At 47.0% G+C, this 16,397-nt stretch overlaps 1 protein-coding gene across 1 annotated transcript in view; it reads left to right on the forward strand.

Annotated features, from left to right (window-relative positions):
- The window catches only part of SELENOO (selenoprotein O), an 857,804-nt gene that overhangs the window by 413,141 nt on the left and 428,266 nt on the right, over positions 1-16,397 (forward strand). The gene's annotated exons all lie outside the window — the stretch shown is intronic.

Below are 16,397 nucleotides of genomic sequence, written 5' to 3' on the forward strand. Positions count from 1 at the left end.
CGAGCAAATTCCTGACAGGAAAAGTCTAAATAAATTAGTACTTAGCCCAGCCAAGTTGAGACCACGTCTTAGCTTGTAAGCGGCAAACGAGATCTGGGGGATTAGTGGTGGTGCATCCTGGGATAAGAAATAGCTCAGCCAATAAGAGGCCTCGCTCTATAGCATAGCGTGCCGAGTCGGAGCCGAGGGATCGGCTCCGAGCCCATCAGTACAGAATGTAGGCGAGATAGGATCACATAACATCTTCAGATTATTGGGTGCTAAAGATAGTTTCCAGAGGCCATTCATTTCCCTTTTACCTTCTGTCTCAGAAGAAGAAAAACCTCCCCAATGTTCCACCCAGACACTCAGCAGCCATAGAAATTTCCAAACTGCTAGAAAAAAAAGTCATACAACCGGTCCCCCAAGACCAGTTAGAATCCAGAGTCTATTTGAGGTTCTTTTTAGTACCAGAAAAGACAGGGGACTTCAGGTCTTTCCTGGACCTCAGTCACCTAAAACAATTTGTGAAACAGACAGAATTCCAGATGATCACAACTCAGTCCATGTTACCTCTGCTGAAGAAGGCTGGTTGGATGTGCTCTATACATATCCAGGATGCCTACCATCATATCAGACTAGCAAAGCACTCCAGGAGATTTATTCGCTTCTGGCTGGCAGCCAGTCATTATCAATTCCAGGCCCTGCCCTTTGGTGTCACCACAGTCCCCAGGGTATTTACCAAGAACAGTGGTAGCAGCACACCCGCACCTGCTGGGGATCCTTGCTTTCTCATGCCTCTACAACTGGCTCCTAACTGCTAACTCTGAGCATCTGCTGCTATGCCATCTTGACCTGGTGCTTCAGTTGCTTCTGGACCTAGGCATAACTGTAAATCTAATCAAAAAAGCACACAAAACTAGATCCACAAAAATAAAATAGCTTCAGAATACTGAGAGGAAGTAAATAAGTGCTAAAAAGCTAGCAAAACTCAAAGACACACTTTATTTAGTCCAAAATAAATCAAATAAAATTAAACAAGCGCTTTCATCTCCACTGTTGAGACTTTATCAAGTAACACGTTGCCTGGTGGATTACATCTCCAGTGGTAACCAAGGCTCACTCGTTCCACACAGATGCACCAAGAGTAGTGTAACCATGGAGGCTTCATATCACAACAAATGCAGCAGGTACTGGGCCCTGGGCCCTCCACCGAGGGATACTGTAGTCCATAATTAGCCCCTGGGTCTCCGTTACGTCTTTCTACTTTTTGCCCCAATGAACAAATTCATACAGAAAGCAAAACCATGCAAGGCCAGAATAATCCTCATTGCCCCCTTTTGCCCCCCAACAGATATGATTTCCCTACCTGTGGCCTCACCCATCAGGCTGCCTTCTTCATTGACTGCCTGGTACCCCCAATTCTAAATGTAGCCAGAGATGCCAGGCTGTCTCCTGCAGTGCTCAGTATTCTTGCTGCTTCTCAAAAGTCAACCACTAGAAAGACATAGAGCATATGGAGTAGATTTTCTATATAGGCCCTTTCTAAATGCTCAACCCTTTTCAGCCCCTATTCCATCCACACAAGAATCTTTATCTGAGCTGTCTGATAAAGGATTCAGTTATTCCACCATCAAAGTTCAGATGGAGGCTATTTCAAATTTTCATGTGGGACAAAAGAACCTTTTTGAAGGACACTTTTCTTTTAAGACCCCTTATCAGCGATCCAGTTCCTCAGTGGGACATTACCATTATATGCTGCAAGCTTTGAGTTGTTTTCCTTTTGAGCCTGCACCCAAAGGGGGTTTAAAGTTTCTAACTTGGAAAACAATTTTCCTAGTAGCGAATAATGTCAGCTAAATGAATTTTGGAATTAGAGACACCGTCTTTTAAGTCACCAAATTTTCCACAAGGATAGAATCACCCTTTGAACCAATGCATCTTTAATCCCAAAGGTGGCATCCAAAATAAATTATAACCAGTCTATAAGCTTATTGGCTTTCTTCCTTAGGTAATTGAACAAAGGAGAATGAGTGTTGCATATGTTAAATGACCGCAGACAACTCAGATTTTATCTGCATAGAACTAAACAATTCAGAAGAAACGTCAGCTGTTCATTTAATTTTCAAAACCAAAGTTAGGACAAGCAGTGGCGAAGGTTACTTTGTCTAGGTGGCTGTCAGATTGTGTCTCCCTCGTTTGTCATACAAAGAGTTTGCTATTACTGGGTAAACCTAAGGTTCATTCGACTAGGGCAGTCACTACTACGACAGCCTTTTCTGAAGAATTTTCCATTGATGACATGCTGTGGCTATTTGGTCTACAGTACACACATTTGTGTCTCACTATAAGCTGGATGTACAATCCAGATCACATTCTTCTTTTGGCTCCTCCATAGTCGGGAATAATCCTCCCTTTGATACCGCCCAGTTTGACACCTTTGGGAATCTGTCCCATGTGTTTGTAACAGATGAAAATAGACAAAATATTGGATGAAAAAGTTATGTGCTTACCAAAATGGTATATACATTCATGCTGTCTGATTTTCATCCAGTTCAAACTCCTTCCTTCCTGCCACCTTACATATTGTCATCTATGACTAAACAGACTTTTACCCCATCTTTGCACAGTCATGTGAGACTGTAATCACTTTTCATTGCAAATTGGAATGTTCTAAATCAAAAGACTGTATCTGTAGGATTATCCACAAATGACAGGGGGTGGTGACAAACTCCATCTGAGCTGCTAAGGTGGAATACAAGGAATTATAGGTGACTGCAGGAGTCAGAGCTCTGGATCTGAGGAAGCTTCAGATTCGGTGCCGAGGTTGGATCCCCATATCTTTTAACTGGACAAAAATCAGACAACATTGATATAACTTTATGGTAAGTACATAACTTTCAGTGTGAAGTTGTTCTGTCTCACCGTTTATTCTTACAGATGGGTTCGGAGACGATCCTTGGCTCCGAGTCGGCCTACTACAAAGCTCAAGGTTTACAGACAGCTCAAGGCCAAGTCCCTAACCCATGATGCACCTAGAATTACCTCAGATCTAGTTTGCCGCTGCAGTAGATCGGAGGTTCCTTGCACAGCTCGGGCCAGTATAATTCTTTTTCTCAAACTATTTAGGAAAATTGTTATTTAAACAAATTATTCTAAAGATATTTTCGTTAGTTTTGATAATCTTTCATAGTGATGGCCTTTATAGCTCGTTATTAGAGATATTTCTTCTCTTTTTTGGCCTCGTTTTTTCTATAGGCCTTTAAGATTCCCTTTCCCTTTGGTGTGCTTTAGAATCGTTATATAGGTAGTTAAATAAGTAGTTGTGTGTGTGTGTGTGTGTGTGTTTTGAATAGTTTAATATATTCAGCCCATCTGTTATTTACTTCTTTGTCTTAGCTCTAGCTTAAACTTTGCTAATTGTTTGGGTGTGTCTCATAGTACAGTACATAGTTTGTATACTGTATTTTTGAGTATGGCTGACCAGGATAAGGATAAGTATCCTAAGTCAGGATTTAAAAAGTGTCCATAATGTTTACAGAAAATGTCTGTCACGGATAGTCATGTTAATTTTGTGTATTGCCTTGGAGCCCTGCACTTACAGGAAAGCTGCTCCATTTGCCATTCTTTTTCATCCAGAGTCCTTCAGGAGCGAAAAAGAAATTTTATTGATAGAGGACTTCTTAAATCATCGTTTCAGGAAGCTTTGAGTGACCAGGGTTCATCTAGCAAGTCTTCGAAGTCTTCCAAGGCTTCTGCTTCTTCGGAAGTAAAAAAATCTAAAAAAGAGTCAATGTCGGCTCCACAGCCCTTAGAGCTGAGCATCTTGTCTTTTCGGAGCCAGTCCCCAGTCTTGGAACCGGTGTCCGAAGTTCTTAAATCTCCTATTCTACAGTCTGTACTTCCATCCATCCATTCATCTCAGTCCTCGATCAGCCTGTCTGATTTGGATGGTGGATCGTGTGGTGCAGAAGTTGCTACAGGCACCGGTGTTAGCTAAATTTTTCTTGACTCTGACCCAGGTGGTTTCGGACCCTAAATCTGTATTGCCATCGACTTCTTTTCCTCCTCTGAACCATACTGGACCTTCGGAGCCAGAGGAGTTGGACCTGATGATCGTTGAGCCTTCGGAACCGATGCCTGTTCCAGTGCCGTCAGTTCTGTTTACTCTGACTTCCTTGGTGCCGATCTAGGAGTCGACACTCTCCGGTCAGGACCGGGGAGGATAGTCGGACTGACTTGTTGGTCACGACTTTGCCTCTCGGGGCTTCGGCTCAAATGAGCTAAGCTCCTACTTGTGGTTCAGAGCCCACTGTCCCGGTGCCGGGGGGATTGATGGTTTCTTCGGATCCAGTGGTCCCTTCTCATGGGAGTAGAGGTGCCTTTGAAGCCATGGGGAGAGTTATGTCTCCCAAGACATCTGCGTGTTCAGGTCTGACTACCTCCTCCCCAAACGCACCTGTGTCCACTTCTGCTTCACAGATCCTTTCTAAGTGTAGAGACCCAGAGCCTCAGGAAGCCCCATTGGGTGGCCCCTGCTCTTCCGAGACCTCACCAGAAGTTCCCACTGATGAGGTTCCCAGGAAGAGAATCTGTAAGAGGAAGCACTTAGACTCCCCACAGGAGTCTCTCACATCCGATACCGACTTGGATGAATCAGAAGGGTCCCCACGGTCCCCCTCTGAGGATATCTCATTTGGTGAGATACTAGAAATCCTTAGGCAGAGGGGTGACTGGCAGTCCACCAACCCTACTGAAGATGAGATGGCTCTCCTGAAGGCTTTCGGGTCTCAACCCTCCACCTCTTGGGTGTGTCTGCCCTTCGATGAGCTCATGGAGCTGGTCTCACAAAGGGCGTAGGAGTCTCCGGACATCATGGAGCCTGTCCCTGGGAGGCCTAATAAGTTTATTTTTGCTCCCCAGGAAAAGTCTTTTCTTACCAAGGGAGTGCCAATTGATGCCATGGTGGTGGCGGCAGCCACCAAGAAGGAGATTTCAGAAACTTCTTTCTCTGTCTATCCTTCTAACAGGGATTCTAGGATCATGGATAGATACGGGAAGCACACGTACAGTTCAGCGACTTTTGCACTGCGTTCACTGAATTATCTCACCCATTTTACTGCAAAGAGATCTCCTAAAAGAGCTTGGAGATGCTCTTCAGGGTACAGTAGCTGCAGTAGCTTCAGATAAAGTTGCCTCCCAGCTTGCTACCCCCAATTCCATAGTGAACTCGTCCATGCGCCTCATTTCATATGCATCTGAAGGAATGAGTAGGGCAGCGGGTACAGGAATTGCTCTTAGGAGACACACTCCTGGATGAGCTTGTGTCCTTTGCAGAGCCCTTTAAGTCATCCTTTGTCAACACCTCTTTTGATGGCTTGTACCTTTTCGGGCCCAAAGTTAAGGAAACTTTAACCAGGTGTGAACAGGAAGGAAAGACTGTCTGCCGTCAGAGTCCATTTTTCCACTCCTACCAGACCCTACCTCAAGGGTCAAACGGGAGGAAAGATGTGGTTCCGAAAAGTCCAAGGAGCCTTTCAGAACACACGTGGTGAACCCCCCTCCAGGGGCAGAGGAGGGGGCAATAATGGAAGACGCCGCCCTCGTGGCAGAGGGCATCTGAAAAATCAGGGTGACAGAGATCAGTTCTTTGGGAAGCCCTACCAGCACTCCTGAAAGGAGGCCTGATTGTCCTACTCTGGAGGCAGTAGGGGGGTCACTTATCTTTGTATCCAGGTGCCTGGTTCAAAATAGCAAATGACACCTGGGTACAAAGTATAATTTCCAGAGGATATTTCATTCCTTTCACCACACCCCCTCCATTGACAACAAAAATTCCGGACGTTCCACCCAGTTATAGGGAACAGGCAACCGTAGAGGTCCAAACGTTGCTGAGAAAGATTGTTATCCAACCAGTCCCAGCAGACCACATAGGATCCGGAACTTACTCAAGATTCTTTTTAGTTCCAGAAAAGACAGGGGACTGGAGAACTATTTTGGACCTCAGCAGACTAAACAGATCTGTCAAGAAAGAGAAGTTCCGGACGGTCACGCTTCAGTCGATACTTCCCTTTTTAGGGAAAGACAATTGGATGTGCTCGATAGATCTCCAGGATGCTTGCGTACTACCACATAAAAATGGCCAGACCATCCAGGGATCATCTGTGCTTCCGGCTGAGAGCCAATCATTACCAGTTTTGAGCCCTGCCCTTTGGTCTCACTACAGCCCCCAGAGTGTTCACCAAATGTATGGCAGTGGTCACGGCACACCTGAGACGTTTAGGATTCCAGGTGCTTTCGTACCTAGACGATTGACTCTACACCGCCACCACCAGGCATCAGCTAATACAAGCCAGGGACACCACTCTTACTTTCTGCAGTCAGCTGGGCATTACAATAAACTCAGAAAAATCTGGCTTGTCGCCATCACAACATACCGTTTTTATCGGAACAGAATTGGACACCACCACCACTACTTTGAAACTTCCAGCAGAAAGAGTCTTATTACGCCGTTAGCAGGTCCACAATATCCTATCAAAGACAAGGCTCCAGCATCAGAAGTACTGAAATTGTTCGGAATGATGGCAGCTGCAATATTAGCCATACGGTTGGGCCGCATGCACATGCGAATTCTGCACTGGCTGTTATTCACTCAGTGGTCTTACCATGAGACCCAGTATCTCATCTAATAATAATCACGCACACATGCAAAAAGGAACTTCAGTGGTGGTTGACCTCTCCATGTTGTGATAGGTCGTCCTTTTGTTCTACCCCCACCAGCGGCCACAGTGACCACGGACGCTTCCCTGATGGGGGGGGGGCATTTTCAGGGAAGAACAGCCCAAGGCACATGGACCGAACAGGAGACACATCTGCATATCAATGTCCTGGAGGTGAGAGCAGTACTTTTAGCATTGCAGTACTTCCAGGATTCTCTTCCTCTGGGAACAATTACGATTCAGACGGACAACATGTCAGTGGTCTGGTACTTGAACAAATAAGGAGGAACTAGGTCCTACCCCCTTTGTTGCGGGCCTAAGATTATGGCAGTGGGCGACATCCACCCAGCGCTTTCTATTAGCAATGCACATCCCGGGGAACTCCAACGTGATAGCAGACAAAACTGAGCAGAGCAATTTTGTTGCCTCACGAGTGGTCCCTCAAGAAACAAATAGTGGAGAGAATTTTCCACAGGTGGGGCCAGCCTTGCTGCGACCTTTTTGTCAGCCACATGAACACGAAATGCAGAAGCTACTTTGCTCTGATTCCCCCTCTGGGAGAAGCCCCAAGGGATGCACTCGTACATGATTGGCCTCCGGGTCTCCTCTATACCTTCCCACCAATTCCTTTAATACCCAAAGTATTACAGAAAGCAAAACTCTGGGAAGGGCCATCATTCTAATAGCCCCTTATTGGCCTCATCAAGTTTGGTTCCCCTTCCTTCAACTTCATTAATTGGAGGACCCTTAGATTTTGGACCCAGTTCCAGATCTTCTGACGCACTCATCGGGGGAACTTCATCCCTCTCTTCAGTCCCTGAAACTGACAGCTTGGCTGCTCCAATTCTCAACATAGCCAGGTTCTATAACCTTTCAAATGAAATGAGGCGGATTCTGATACTTCTCATAAATCCTCTGCTAGGAAGCTATGTCTTGGCAAATGGAAAAGATTTTCTATATGGACCTCTCAAAATAACATTGTTCCCTACCAAGCCCCTATTTCCTCCATATTAGAGTTCTTGACTATGCTTTTCAGTAAAGGAGCTGCAGCAGCAACTGTTCGAGTTCAACTTCCTGCTATCTCTAATTTTCACCTTGGATTTGAAGGATTGTAATGTCACACAAACTATCCAAAGCCTTTCTCAAAAGGAAGTTTCATCTCAGACCAACTGTGAGATCCCCTTATACCCCATGGAATTTAAATTTTATGCTTTCACGCATTATTCTCTCACCTTTCGAACCAGCTTCCTCATGCAATTTGAAATATTTGTCATGGAAGACTATCTTTTTAGTAGCCATCACTTTTGCCCACAGAGTGTCAGAGCTTCAGGCCTTGTCCATAAAACCTCCTCATTTGATTTTCCATGCTGACAGTCTCTCCCTGTGAACAATTCCCTCATTCTTGCCCAAAGTTTGTTCTGAAACTAACCTTAACCAGATTATAGATTTGCCAGTGTTCTTTCCCAAACACACCAACAACTTAGAGTATATGCTGCACAAGATTGATGTTCATAGACAGCTCAGATTTTACTTGGATAGAACAAAAGAGTTCAGGAAATCAGATCAGCTTTTCGTTTCCTTTTTATATTCCAGAAAAGGTATGCCAGTGGTAAAAGCAACTCTATCTAAATGGTTAGCTGACTGTATCATATTTGTTTATTCAGCTGCTAATATGCCTTTACAACACAAAATTAAGGCTCATTCTACTAGAGCAGTGTCTACATCCTCTGCCTTTTCTGCTAGACTTCGATAGACAATATTTGTGCAGCAGCCACTTGGTCAAGACGTCATACCTTTATCACTCATTACAAAGTTGACAGGGCCTCCAGGGACAGGGCCTCCTTTGGGTCTACTGTTCTAAAAAACATACTCCCATGAACCACCCGAGAAAGATGGTGCTGGGGACGCTACCCATCTGTAGGAATGAACGGCGAGATAGAACAACTTCACATAAAAAGTTATGTACTCACCATAACGTTCCATGTGAGTTGCTCATCTCGCCTTCATTCTTACGTCCCACCCTCCTATCCCCAGGGTTTGTGAGGACAGAGATGCTAGTGTTGCCCTGGTCACTCAGTCTATGGGTTTTCTCGTGAGTGATAAGAATGGCACGATAACGTTCCATGCGAGTTGCTCATCTCGCCTTCATTCTTGCGTCCCACCCTCCTACCCCCAGGGTTTGCGAGGACGGAGATGCTAGTGTTGCCCTGGTCGCTCAGTCTATGAGTTTTCTCGTGAGTGATAAGAATGGCACCATAACGTTCCATGCGAGTTGCTCATCTCGCCTTCATTCTTACTTCTCACCCTCCTACCCCCACGGTTTGCGAGGACGGAGATGCTAGTGTTGCCCTGGTCGCTCAGTCTTTCTATGGGTTTTCCCGTAAGAGCAATAAGAATGGCACCATAATGTTCATTGCGAGTTGTTAATCTCGCCTTCATTCTTACGTCACACCCTCCTACCCCCAGGGTTTGCGAGGACGGAGATGCTAGTGTTGCCCTGGTCGCTCAGTCTATGGGTTTTCTCCTAAGAGTGATAAGAATGGCACCATAACGTTCCATGCGAGTTGTTAATCTCGCCTTCATTCTTACTTCTCACCTTCCTACACCCAGGGTTTGTGAGGACGGAGATGCTAGTGTTGCCCTGGTCACTCGGTCTTTCTATGGGTTTTCCCGTAAGAGCGATAAGAATGGCACCATAACGTTCCATGCGAGTTGCTCATCTCGCCTTCATTCTTACGTCCCACCCTCCTACCCCCAGGGTTTGCGAGGACAGAGATGCTAGTGTTGCCCTGGTCGCTCAGTCTATGGGTTTTCTCGTAGGAGTGATAAGAATGGCACCATAACGTTCCATGCGAGTTGTTAATCTCGCCTTCATTCTTACGTCCCACCCTCCTACCCCCAGGGTTTGCGAGGACGGAGATGCTAGTGTTACCCTGGTCGCTCAGTCTATGGGATGTAATGGGATCCTATCTCGCCTACATTCATAACAGATGGGTTCGGAGCTGATCCATCGGCTCTGACTCGGCCACTATACACTAGAACTAAGTCTCTCATTGGCTGGGCTCCCTCTTATCCCAGAATGCACCACACCTGCTTCCCCAGATCTCGTTTGCCGCTTTTCAAGCTGGACGTGGTCTCGACTTGGCTGGAGCTAAGTGTATTTTCTTCACCTTTTTGGTCTTTTTGACTAGGGGTTCTTCAGTTTTTCAACAAATAAGAAGTTATGTACCTACCATAACGTTCCATGTTAGTTGTCTTCTCTCGCCTTCTTTCTTGCTTGATGGGTTCGGAGCCGATCCTCGGCTCACTCGCACTTGCTTTAGCTCGAGAACTCCTTTTACCAGCTCGAGGCAGCCCCATATCCCATGATGCAAGGCAGTAAGTACCCAGATCTCGTTTGTTGACAAAGGGCAATAACACCAAGCATAAAATACTTCCCAAAGGAAGAAGAAACTTACAGATGGAAAAAGGACCAGGTCTGAATGGTCTTAGCATAATAGTTTCTTATACAAGGTCTGTCCAGGCCAGGGGGAAGGAGGGAGGGTCGCAAGAAAGAAGGCGAGAAGACAACTAACATGGAACGTTATGGTAGGTACATAACTTCTTAATGTTAAGTTGTCAATCTCGCCTTCATTCTTGCTTGATGGGACCGCGTCCTAGCACCTCTATCCTGGGTGGCTCAATGGAACAAACTCTTGAGGACTGTAGAGCCAAAACTGGCTCTGTCCCTGGAGGCCAAGTCCAATTTGTAATGGGAAACAAAAGTGTGAGGAGTGGCCCAAGTGGCCGCTGCACAAATAGTGTCCAAAGGAAGTCTAGCTTGAAAAGCTGTAGAAGTAGCTAAACTCCTAGTTGAATGTGCTTTAGGTTTTGAGCACAGCTGTTTTCCCCTGATCGTATAAATTTCAGTGATGACCGAAGAAAGCCATCTGGACAAAGTCACTTTAGAAACAGGAAGGCCTTTTTATTATCCGCATAGGAAACAAAAAGTTGATCAGATTTTCTAAATTTTTTGTTCTCCCCCAATAATATCTAAGCTGACGGTGGCCGTCAAGCTACTGTAGGTTTCGTTCAGCTCTATCTGAATAGTTAGGAAAAATACAGGAGATCAATGGATTGATTCAGATTGTTTTTGAAGCGACCTTAGGTAAAGATCCTGGCTTAGTTCTCAAAGATACTCTGTCTTTGTGAAAAATCAAATAGGGGAGTCGAACCGAAAGAGCATGAAGTTCAGACACCCTCCTGGCAGATGTAATAGCCACTAGGAATAAAGTTTTGCAAGAAAGATATTTCAGGGAACAAGAAACAGCTGGCTCGAAGGGGAAGAATCAAGGATGTCAGCACTAAATTTAGATCCCACTGAGGAGGAGGATTCCTGATTGGAGGCTTTAGTAGGAAAATTCCTTTCAAGAAGGCCCTGCAGAGCCTATGGGACATAATATTATGATCTGCTATCCCGACATGAAAATTAGAAATAGCAGCCAACTGAACTCTGACTGTGGACGAAGAGGAGCCTGCATGAAAAATCTCTGCTAAGAAGTCCAGAACTGCCTGAACAGGGGCAGTAAAGGATCAATATTTTGGGCCTTAGCCCAATAAGAGAAACGCTTCCATTTGCTTGTGTAAATCCTCCTGGTAGAGGATTTTAGTGAAGCTACTATGATGTCTCTAACTGGGTTAGAGATCAAAGGAAGCCTGGCTAAGGAAGGAAGTGGAGCAACCATGCTGTGAGGTTGAGAGAAGGGATTGACCGGTGCAGCTGACCGGATTGGTGAATCAGTAGATCTGGCACTGGGTCCAGATGCCACGGCTGCACCAAAAGGTGATGATGGAGGAACGGGAACCAAACTTGTTGAGGCCAGTAAGGGCAATGAGAATCAATTTGGCTCTCAAACGGTAGCTTTCTGGATCACCTGAGGGATCAGAGGAAATGGAGGGAAGGCATAAAGAAGTCCCTGGGGCCAATCCTGGGTCAGAGCGTCTCTGGGGGGATGGCCTGATAGAGGGAAGAGGCTGAAGAAGTCTGGACATTTGCTGTTTTGGGGAGTAGCAAAAGGATCGCAACATGGACGACCCCATTCCAGAAAAATCTCTTCCGCTATGGATTGCTTGAGAGACCACTCGTGAGGCATGAGAATAGCTCTGCTCAATCTGTCCGCTATAATGTTGGTTTTCCCAGGGATATGCGTTGCTACCAGAAACCGATGAGAGGAGATCGCCCATTGCCATAGTCTGAGCTTCTCGACACAAGGGGTAGGACTTGGTTCCGCCCTGTTTGTTGATATACCAAACTACAGACATGTTGTCTGTGTGGACTGCAATTGTCCCTACGGGAAGAAAGTCGTTGAGGGCTTGCAACGTTAAAAGCACTGCTCTCATCTCCAGGACATTTATGTGCAGATGGTACTCGAACGGTTGCCACGTCCCATGAACCATCCTGCCCTGATAATGACCCCCCCACCCGATCAGGGAGGCATCCGTGGTGACAGTGGCTATCGGAGACGGAGGTACAAAGCACCTGCCTTGGTGAACCTGAGACGATGTGATCCACCAAGCAAGATGTTCTTTGCATGTTTGTGTCACCAGAATCTGGTGACGCATTGGGAGCTGCTGGTATGACCACTGTGTGAACAGCATCCACTGAAGGAGGCGCATGTAGAATCGAGCCAGGGGAAGAAGAGTAATGGCTGCAGCCATGAGACCTAATACCTTTAGAACCATTCTGGCCTGTACTTTCTTGCTGGCCAGAATGATCCTGACATGAGTCTGAATGTCTGAAACTCTTTGTTCTGTAAGGGTAGCTGACATCCGAACAGTGTTTAAGTTTGCCTATGAAGGTAATAGACTGGCAGGGCGATAAGGATGACTTTTCGAAGTTGACTGAGATGCCTAAATGAGAACAAAGGTCTATTGTGTAATCCCTGGCTTGTATAAGCTGATGCCTGGTGGTGGCTGACAGGAGCCAGTCGTCGAGATCTGGAAACACCTGGAATCCTTGACGCCTCAGGTGAGCCGTGACCACTGCCATGCATTTGGTGAACACTCTGGGGGCTGTAGTGAGACCAAAGGGCAGGGCTCTGAACTGGAAGTGACTGGACCCCAGCCGAAAGCGGAGAAATCTCCTGGAGCGCCTGTGAATTTTGATGTGATAGTACGCATCCTGAAGATCTATTGAGCACATCCAGTTGTCCTTCTGTAAGAAGGGCAGAATTGACTGAAGAGTGACCATTCGGAATCTTGTCTTCCTGACAGACTTGTTGAGTCTGCTGAGATCCAATATTGGTCTCCAGTCTCCCGTCTTTTTGGGGACCAAAAAGAACCTTGAGTAGATTCCGGGCTCTGAATGGTCTATTGTAACTGGCTGAATGGCTCTTTTTTGCAGTAGTTTTGCGATTTCTAACTCTGCAATCTCCCTTAGTGGTACGTCTGGAAGGGAACTTGAGGGGAAGGGACTTTCCTCGAAAGGAATTATGTAACCCTTGGATATGATCGACTGTACCCAACTGTCTTGAGTGAGGGAATGCCAGGCTTCTGGGTACAGTGATAATCTTGCCCCGACTGCCTCCAAGGAGGGACAGCCGGGCAACACCTCAGGGATGCTGAAAGGGCTTATCAGAGAGAGGCTCCCTGTTTCCCTGGTTCTTGGACCCCTCTGCCTCTAGAGCGGCGTCTGTTGTTGTTACCCCCTCTGCCTCTAGGGGTAAACTGACCACGTGAATCCGGCGTGACTCCTTGGGATTTACGGAACCACATCTTCCCACCCTTCTGTCCTTTGGGATAAGGCCTAGAAGGGGTGGAAAACGGACTCCAACAGCAGAAAGAGTCTTGCCGTCCTGCTCACACCTGGTCAAGGTTTCCTTCACCTGAGGGCCAAACAAAGCTGACCCATCAAAGGGAGAATTTGTGAAGGACGCTTTAAAGGGATCCATAAAATCACATAGCCGCATCCAGGCTTGGCGTCTAAGAGCCACACCTGTGCCTGCGGCTCTACTCGCTCCATCCGCAGCATAAGATATTAGCCGCATGGAGGAGTTAGCAATGGAATTGAGGGTTCCTAGCTGCGAAGCAATCTTTTCTTGAGCCCCTGCAGCTGTAGGATCCTGAACTACTTCTCCCAGCTCCTTCAGGATATCTCTCTGGAGTCTGGTGAAGTGACAAAGATAATTCAGCTTAACGCATAGCAAAGGTCGCTGAGGAAAACATCCGCTTGCCGTACCTATCCATGGTCCTAGAGTCCTTATTAGGAGGATGGACGGGCACAGAAAGATCTGCAAGTTCCTTTTTGGTGGCCGCAGCCACCACCATGGCATCAGCGGGGACACCCTTGGTAAGGAATTGTTTGTCACTCGGGGCAGTGATAAATTTTGAAGGCCTCCTAGGGACTGGCTCTACAGAGTCAGGAGCTGCCCACGCCTTTCATGCAATAACTTGCATAAGGGGGTCGAAAGGCGGAGACACCCAGGAGGTGGAGGGCCGAGATCCAAACGCCTCTAGGTATACTGACTCATCCTCAGAGGGATTGTTGGTGGGCCAGTTTCCCCTCTGTTTCAGAAGTTCTAGGATGTCTGAGAAGGAGACATCCTCAGAGGGGGATCTAGGGGATCCCTCTGACTCATCAAAGTCAGTATCCAAAGTGACAGACTCGGGGGAGTCTACAAGCTTACTCTTACAAGTCCTCTTCCTAGGAGGATCTCGCGAAACATCAGGAGAATCCTCGGAAGAGGGGAAATTCCCAATGGGGAAACCTGAGGCGGAGGATCTCTGGGTCCTGTAGCAAGAGAAGTGGCAGAGATGTCAACAGGTACTATAGAGGGAGGAGCTACGGGAACAGACTGCTGACTGATACCAGTGGCCAGTACACTCTTCATTACCTCGAATGCTCCCTCCCAGGCAGGTCCGAGAGAACCCGCCCAAGAGCTAGGAACTCCGGGACCACCGAAGGGAAGTCTCCGAGGCAGATGTCGGAGCCGAGCTCACCAAGGCCGAGGCTCCAAGGGAAGAGCGGGCTCGGACAAGGGTCCGATGCCACTCACCCCTCGGAGGAGACCATGGAAGCCCGACCACCGAATCCCTCTAAGGAAGAGGAGATAAGAGTAGAGGCTGAAGGAACAGAAGGGGGTATCCGTCCTCCAGCCGTAGCAGTAACCATGCCCGAAGACTCCAACTCCAAACTCTGGGGTAGAGTTGAAGGAGGAACTGTAACGGGGTGTGGACCAACAGTCGTCTGCTGAGACGGACTGTGTAGCATTTGGGCCAGTACCTGTGACTTGAGTAATCTACTGACCACTCTCTCTAGGTCATGATCTGACAACCTGGATGACCTTGAAGATCGGCTCCGATGGCTCCGTTCCGATAGAAGAGGCGCCGAGCCGAAGTAGCGGCCCCAAGGAAGGAGCCCTCGCCCTCTTCCGGGAATGACCCATCGGAGCCGATACTACAGATCCTGTCGGCGCCGACTTCTCGGACCCGACAGAACGTCTCGATGTATCGGCTCCAGCCGGAGCCGATACAGCCACCAAAGTAACGGTGTCGGAGCCGATCGGAGCCGACACCGATGCCTGTGCCACATGGGTGTCGGAACCGATCGGAGCCGACATCGGTGGTCAAAACAGATTCGGCACCGATAGCCATCGGGCCGAAGCTTTGTCGATCCAGAATCGGCTCCAGCCAGAGCCGATCTCGACTCAATACGAGTTGGAGCCGAGGCCGCAGGCTTAGAAACAGAAGCCTGGGCCTTGGCAGGTTTAGTTGATTTTGGTGGAGCCGACTTAGCCGGAGAGCCCTCCGGCTTAAGAAGGCCCCTAAGAATCAACTTATTACGTCTCTCCTGCAGGACTCTCTGGCTGAAGGAGTGACAAATAGCACAGGAGTCCTGCAGGTGAAGAGGGCCCAGACAATACAGGCAAGAAGTGTGACCGTCTGTCAGAGACATCTTCTGACAGCACGAGTCACACTTCTTAAAACCCGAGACCCTCTCCTTAGACATAGTGTTGAGAACACAACACACACACACACAACACCAGTCTAAATTAACTTACACAAATACCAAAAAGGTATTCTATAAAATCCAACACACACACACCCTAACAGGGGGGGGGTGGGATAGGGAAAAATTGACTAACAAAAAATTAAAGGAGACAGGAAAATTCTGTCAGAAAGGGTAGAATATAACTTAAACTATCAATAAAATAGTTTTTTTGACTAAAAAAGGGGCTTAAATCACAAAAGTGAACAACTTACCAGGAGCTGGCAAAAAGAAGACCTCCTAAGCGAAGCGGCAAACGAGATCTGGGTACTTACTGCCTTGCATCATGGGATATGGGGCTGCCTCGAGCTGGTAAAAGGAGTTCTCGAGCTAAAGCAAGTGCCGAGTCGGAGCCGAGGATCGGCTCCGAACCCATCAAGCAAGAATGAAGGCGAGATTGACAACTTAACATCAGCTGTTTTAACAGCTTTGTGAGCGTTTGTTTCTCAGTTTTTGTGAATTTGGGATTTTTTTATAATTTTCGCGCTTCTAGTATACTGGGCAAGGCCCATTTAAATTAGAGGGCCTTTGCTCTTTGCTGTGTGTTTTTACTTTGGTTGTGTGACTGAAATAGTTTTTTTCTCTGTTTTTCCTGTTGTATCGGGCTAAGCCCGTTTAAGTTAGAGGGCTTTAGCCCGTACATTAGTCTACTTCTGTTTACTGTATTTTAGCGT

This window comes from Protopterus annectens, chromosome 11.part0 (assembly GCF_019279795.1).
Source record: "Protopterus annectens isolate FY-2018-M chromosome 11.part0, PAN1.0, whole genome shotgun sequence".
Taxonomy (NCBI): Eukaryota; Metazoa; Chordata; order Ceratodontiformes; family Protopteridae; genus Protopterus; species Protopterus annectens.